Source organism: Thamnophis elegans, chromosome 5 (assembly GCF_009769535.1).
Source record: "Thamnophis elegans isolate rThaEle1 chromosome 5, rThaEle1.pri, whole genome shotgun sequence".
Lineage (NCBI taxonomy): Eukaryota > Metazoa > Chordata > Lepidosauria > Squamata > Colubridae > Thamnophis > Thamnophis elegans.
The window spans coordinates 98,378,612-98,386,240 of NC_045545.1; the positions used below are offsets into that span (position 1 = coordinate 98,378,612).

At 42.4% G+C, this 7,629-nt stretch overlaps 1 protein-coding gene across 1 annotated transcript in view; it reads left to right on the plus strand.

The window, feature by feature from the left end:
* The first annotated feature begins 1,983 nt into the window (after positions 1-1,983).
* KIF3B (kinesin family member 3B) overlaps positions 1,984-7,629 on the plus strand; it is a 25,894-nt gene continuing 20,248 nt past the window's right edge. Inside the window, exon 1 of the mRNA XM_032218424.1 lies at positions 1,984-2,231. The gene's annotated coding sequence lies outside the window, so the exon portion shown is untranslated. The remainder of the gene's footprint in view (positions 2,232-7,629) is intronic.

A 7,629-nucleotide genomic window follows, 5' to 3' on the forward strand; every position in this document is an offset into this window, starting at 1 on the left:
AAGCTCCTTGGATGAGAAGCGAAAAGCCTTCAAAAGGAAAAAAAAACAGAGAGTCCAGTTGCCTCTTGAAAAAAAAAAGCCCCTTTTTGACGGAGAATCTCTACAGGATCTTACGTTCAAAAGATGAAATAAACCACGATTCACTCAACCTCCAGGACTGCTTACACACCACTGCCTGAACCAAACCTACCAGTTCTTCACAAGCCCGAGTGCGAAGAATTTTTTAAAAAAAAGCAAGCCATATTTTAAACAGGTTGAGTTATGGATTCTTCTGACCAATTCCAGGTTGTTGTGTGCTTTTAAATTGTGTATTGTTTTGTTCGTCTTTTTTATTCCTTATTTGTACCCCTTCCCTTGACTTGGATTGTGAGCTGCCCTGAGTCCCCTTCGGGGGGAAAAGGGCAGCATATAAATGAAATAAATTCAATTCAATTCAAGGCTAGAAGAGAGCCTCTTAGCAGAGTTCAACTCTCGTAGTTCACCTCTTCACCTGCAATGCAGAATTATCCAGGGAGATGATTTTGGAGTCCTTAAATGAAAGGGGGGAGAGAGAGAGAAAAAAATCAAGCCATTACCTGTCTGGTCTCTTCTGCTTGGGCTCTGCGGGATACCTAGTCAGGAAGGTTTCTTATTAACCCTGGAGGAGGAAGCGTGGGAGCTATCTCAGGGAGGACAGGTGCAATGGGTTGCTAGGTGGGAGGAAAAAGTACAGTATGACCACCTGTAACCTTTGGAGATGGACGTTTGGACCTTCTTCATCTTCCTCCAGAAAGGGTCACGTTGTCTGTTTTCTGTTTTTTTTAATCGCAAACCTTTGTACAGGTTGCAACTGTAGGAAGTTATCACCCAGCCCTCTCCCAGGAAGAAAAAAAAATGAAATATCCTAGGAAATATTGAAAAGGCAGAATATTTCTCTGGATGTGAAAAGGAAGAAACGTGTTTTAAAAGACAGAGTAGCTGCCTGCAGCTTCCTGCCCATCCCCACTTTGTCAATGGGCCATTAAAGCCTGAGCTAGTCCACTTTACATAATAAAGAGTTCTCCCCTTCAGCTCCAGATGGGATTAAGGCATGATGATATTGGCCCTTTACCCAACTCCCCACATGGCATCTGAGAGCTCAACCCAAAGCACAGCCTAGAGTGTTGACCTTGCATGGCTCCCATGGGAATCTGATAACCCAAGACAAGATGAAGATCAAAGGCCCGAGAGGGCATAAAACCAGGGACTTTCAGCACCTCTGTCTCTCTTTTCTTCTTCACCCAACAACAGAACAACAGAAAGTTTGGGCTCAATGTTTAACGGCAACGGAGTGGGAAGGGACCTTGGAGGTCTTCTAGTCCAACCCCCTGCTTATGCAGGAGATCGGTACTAGGGATTTGAACCGCCGACTTTTCTAACCGACAGGCTCAGTGTCTTAGCCGCTGAACCTAGTTTCAAATGGTCGTAGGTCGAGAACTACCTATAGTAATACTAATAGCTCAGCCCTTAGAGCAGTGTTTCTCAACCTTGGCAACTTGAAGATGTCTGGACTTCAACTCCCAGAATTCCCCAGCCAGCGAATGCTGGCTGGGGAATTCTGGGAGTTGAAGTCCGGACATTTTCAAGTTGCCAAGGTTGAGAAACACTGCCTTAGAGTCTTTTGCAAACGCTGCAACAACCCCCAACGGGCAATGCGGGTGTGGAAGGCCTCCCGCGGGTGCCCTCTCGGGATTCTGATCCTACGTCCATACAGGCCGCGCCGAGCCCCGGCCTCTCAGTTCCAGCCCCATCCAGGAAACTGCGAAGGGAACCGGGGCCGCCTCTCAGGCGAGCCCGGTGCGCCTCACGCGGCCTCCTTCCGGAAGTAGCGAAGCGTCCGGATGTCGCCCCTCCTCCGTCGCCCCGGAGACCGGAGGAGGCGTGTCCGGGCGTGTCTCCCGTTGCTAGGCAAGGCCGCCGGTCGCTAGGGAAGTGAGGGGCTTGTGGGCGGGCGGCCGCGTTGCCAAGGAAGTGAGCGGCGGCGGCGGCGGCGGCCTCAGCGGCGGCCGCGGCAACGAGGCCGCCTCACGCCGGATCCCAGGCGGGGGAAAAGCCCGTCTACCCCGGGGAGGGTGGGGGGAAACGCCCGCCAGGGACCCTCCCAGGCCCAGCACGGGAGGACTACAAGCCCCATCGGGCACCGCGGCAGCGCCAGGCCTACCGAGCCCTCTGAGGCGGCGCCGGCCATGGGCGGAGGGGCCGCCGGCCGCCAGGTAAGCTTTGGCAGGGGGAGGGAGGGAGGCCCGGCGCTTCGCCCTCCTTCCCTACCTTGATTTTCTTTTCTTTTTTTCCCCCTGATCCGCTTTTGTGGTTTTTTGTTTTTTTTTTACATTTATATCCCGCTTTATTTAAAATATAGAACTCCAGGCGAATATTTAATATTTATTTAAAATATAGAACTCCAGGCGAATATTTAATATTTAATATTTATTTAAAATATAGAACTCCAGGCGAATATTTAATATTTATTTAAAATATAGAACTCCAGGCGAATATTTAATATTTAATATTTATTTAAAATATAGAACTCCAGGCGAATATTTAATATTTAATATTTATTTAAAATATAGAACTCCAGGCGAATATTTAATATTTATTTAAAATATAGAACTCCAGGCGAATATTTAATATTTAATATTTATTTAAAATATAGAACTCCAGGCGAATATTTAATATTTATTTAAAATATAGAACTCCAGGCGAATATTTAATATTTAATATTTATTTAAAATATAGAACTCCAGGCGAATATTTAATATTTAATATTTATTTAAAATATAGAACTCCAGGCGAATATTTAATATTTATTTAAAATATAGAACTCCAGGCGAATATTTAATATTTAATATTTATTTAAAATATAGAACTCCAGGCGAATAACAGGCTTTTAATGCTTCTTTCTTCCTCCTGTTTCTCTCTCCCCCCACCCACCCACCCCCACAGCAACAACCCTGGGAGGTAGGCCGGGCCGAGAGAGGGACTGGCCCGAAGTCAGCCAGCTGCCTTTCATTCATTCATAAAAAGAAAAATTTTAAAAAAATGGATGAAAATCTTGTAGGGGGGTTGTGGGGAAATGAGAAGGGGGGCGGGGATTCGGCATGCTCTCTGCCTGAAAATATGTGGTAAAATAAAAAATATTGGTGTGTGTCTGTGTGTGTGTGTGCATGTGTATGTATGTATAGCAGCATAGGCCACACACATACACACACGTACATACATACAAGCACATATATATGGATACATACACACACAATACAGTACGTGCATGCGTGCGCACGCACACACACACACACGAACATGCCCAATCCTCCTGCCTTCTCTTTTCCCCACAACTGCCACCCTGGGACTGGCCCGAAGTCAGCCAGCTGCCTTTCATTCATTCATAAAAAGAAAAATTAAAAAAAATGGATGAAAAGGCCGAATCCAGTCTGAACATTGAAGGCTGATTGTGCGATGAGCACTAAGAATGATGGAAGGAATGGATGATAGCTGGCCAGTCCCTTTCTGGGTTGTTACGGAGAAATGAGAAGGCAGGGGGATTTGGCATGCTCTCTGCCTGAAAGTATGTGGTAAAATAAAAAATATTATGTGTGTGTATTTATATATGTGTGTGTGTGTGTGTGTTGTATTTGTGCTGATAAATAAATAAAGGGAGACTAGTATAGATCTATTTCAAGCTATTTAGCTCTCATCAGCTAGCCATACCCTTACTGGGATTCGAACCTGGGCTGTATTACATATTAGGCAGATGTGTTATTTATCAGCACAAATACAACACAAATATAACAAAGGCAACAGTAAAAATATTGGGTTTCTGTCTTGATGGTTTCTTGTGACGAGCCGATAGACAGAGAAAGGAAGCAGTAGACTTCCTCCCATATTTGGGCATACCAGGGGTTGTGTCACTAAATACATACATACATACATACTTAATAGTCATAAACTGAGGCAAACACAGCACAAATGCAACACATACACACACACATATATATATATACATTCATATATGTACAGCAGCATAGGCCTACACACAGATAGATACACATATATACATATGTGTATATATATGTGTGTGTGTATACTGTATATTGTATGTGTGTATGTATGCATGTATATGCATACACGCATACATACATACACACACAATATACAGTGTACACACACACACTGGGGAACATGCCTAATCCTCCTGCCTTCTCTTTTCCTCATAACAACAACCCTGTGTGGTAGGCTGGGCCCAGAGTGGGACTGGCTCAGTCACCCAGCCGACCAATTCGTTTGTTTGTTCGTTCATTCATTCATTCATTCATTCATTCCCTTTGCATTGCCGCCCATCTTAAAAACACAAATTCTGAGTGGCCTGTTAGCCAAGAGCAAAACAATGTATTCAGCCATAAAACACAAAGAAATAGGAAATCAGTCCTTCAGGTGAGATGCGTGATTGATAGATGGATGGATGGATGGATGGATGGATCTATCCATCCAAGTCCCAAGAAAACCTGGCAGCACCATTGCACTTTCCTGATGCCACCCCCACATCCTCACCCTGTTCTCAGCTCCCCATCCCAATGTTTGAGGGAAGAAACAGGTTTTAAGGGTTCCCTCAAAGTTTGAAGGCATACACACACACACACCCTCCGTGTGAGTCCTGTCAGACCCTGGGGGGGGAGAGGGAATTCCATGGGGTAGGCGGGCTGGGCTGAGGGATAAAGAGTGACCCACTGTCCTTTCTAAGGAATTGTTTTCTTTTGCTGTTTTGGGCAGATCTGATGCCTGCCTTCAGACAGTGAATGCTTAGCGGCTGCCAGAACTGGAAATACACCTTTTACTAATTTATGGTTTTTTTTGGGGGGGGGGGGGGAACATGTTGCATTTTTGACGAGAGTAGACTTTTCAAACGAAACCAGGTTTGTCTTAGAACAAATGGATTAAGCTGTGGGCTCTTTCTACTCGGATGAATGAAAAGCTTTTTAAAAAAATATCAAGCGGATGTTATTCCTGATATCAAAAGCCTTCTCTGTCTCTCTTGCATTTTGCCAGTTTATTTCTTTATTTTTAAACTGAGATGGTTAGCAATTTTCAGGTCCTTGAGTATCTCTGTCTGTCAGTAACTGTCATCTATTCTATCATCTCTCTCTGATTCTCTTTCTATCATCTATCCATGTCTATATCTATCTGTCTGTCAGGTTGGTCTGTTGCTCTAGCTCTATTATCTCTATCTCTCTATATCTATCTCTATATCTATCTACCTATTATCTCTCTCCCCCCCCCTCCCCTCCCTCTCATATCTATCTATCCATCCATCGGTCTATCTATCTTGTCTGCCTACCTAATTTTTCTATCTATCCAATCTTTCTATCCATACAATAGATATACACATGAATATCTGTAACTGACTGGTTCCCCTAGACCAGTGTTTCTCAACCTTGGTGACTTTAAGAAAAGGCATGGCCTTTTCTGCTTTGGCACCTGCTTTGTGGGATAGTCTTCCCCCAAATTAAAGCTGGCCTCAGGTCTTTTCACTTTCTGAAGTTCCCTCAGTACTGGTTACACAATCAGGCCTAGGGACATGAAAGGACTGGTGAATTTTTGAGGTGGCTCCTGTAAGGTTAACGTCTTCTCCTTTAATATTTCTTCTTTAAAACTTTGTTGTTTATTATTTTAAAAATATTTTTAATAACAATATCTTTTAACATCATCAAACTTCCCACGTCCTCTGGAAGGATTCAATAAACGGACAGAAATGCTAAATCTGATCTGAGCATCTGAGCCAACCGTGTGACCAACTTTAATAATGAATATTATTTTACTATTTATTTACACAACTGTTCCTTATCCTTGTCGTGCACTGCACGAAGTCACTTGTTCATGAGATGGACAGCTGTATACATTGGACAAATAAATATTACCAATAGGGATCCTTTGGGCTTCCTCTCCTAGGAAGATCTTAAGAGTGGTACAGTAATGGAAAATATATTTAGCTGCAGCTACCAGTGTGTTTCTTTGCAGAAAATATCTTTTACAGGAGTACAGATAGTCCTTGAATTATGACCACGATTGAGCCCAAACTTTATGCTGCTGAGTGAAACATGGGATAGGTGAGTTTGGCCCCAGTTTATGACTTTCTCTAGCCACAGTTGTTAACTGAATCATTGCATTTGTTAAATTAATAACACGGTTGTTAAGTGAAACTTTGAATGGTTGAATTGACTACCTTCATTCTGAAATCTGGCAAGCAGTTTCACTTATTTGTTAATCCTACTTTTGCCCCATTGCAATGCAAAGAATTCTCAGTGGCTTATAGTGCAGATATAAAGCAAAAGGTAAAACTTCTACAATCAGATAATTAAGGAGAAACTTCCTAACAGCGAGGACAATTAACAAATGGAGCAGCTTGCCTCTTGAAGTCCTGGGCTCTCCAGCACTGGAGGTTTTTAAGAAGAGATTGGATAACCATTTGTCTGGCATGGGATAGGGTTTCCTGCCTAAGCAAGGGGTTGGACTAAATGACCTCCAAGGTCCCTTCCAACACCTAGAGTCCTGCATCCAGTTTTGGTCATCACACTATAGAAAATAGAGACTGTAGAAAAAGTGCAGAGAAGAGCAACAAAGACAATTAGGGGACTGGAGGCTCAAACATGCGAAGAACGGTTGCAGGAACTGGGCCTGGCTAGTCTAGGGAAGAGAAGGACCAGGGGAGACAGGAGAGCATCTTCCAATACTTGAAGGGCTGCCATAGAGAGGAGGGGGGTCAAGCTGTTCTCCAAGGCACCTGAAGGCCAGACAGAGAATAATGGATGGACACCGACACTGGACAGACAATCTGAAATAGTATAGGTCCCCTGCTTAATCGGGGTTAGACTAGAAGACCTCCAAGGTCCCTTCCAACTCATTCATTCTATTCTGTTCTGTTCTATATTCCATTCTATTCTATTCTTCTTTCATTCTTTATTCCATTTCATTCGACTCCACTCTATTCTACTCTATTCTCTCTTCTTTATTCTCTTCTGTTCTGTTCTTTCATTCTTTATTCTATTCTCATTCTTAATTCTACTCTATATTCTACTCTACTGTACTTTAATATTCTATTCTATTCTCCTTTATTCTCTTCTGTTCTGTTCTTCCATTCTTTATTCTATTCTCATTCTTAATTGTACTCTATATTCTACTCTACTGTACTTTAATATTCTATTCTATTCTCTCTTCTTTATTCTCTTCTCTTCTGTTCTTTCATTCTTTATTTTATTCTCTATTCTCTATTCTATTCAATTCAATTCTATTCTCATTCTTAATTCTATTCTATTCTATTCTCATTCTTAATTCTACTCTATATTCTACTGTACTTTAATATTCTATTCTATTCTATTCTATTCTCTCTTCTTTATTCTCTTCTGTTCTTTCATTCTTTATTCTATTCTCTATTCAATTCTATTCTATTCTCATTCTCATTCTTAATTCTATTCTATATTCGACTCTATTCTACTGTACTCTAATATTCTATTCTATTCGATTCTCCTTTCCCCTCTCCTCTCCTCCAAACAAGGTCGTTGTTCTGTGGGTTCTCTGTCTCCCCCCAAGAGGTGGATTAAAAGTAGTATAAAAATAAAATGG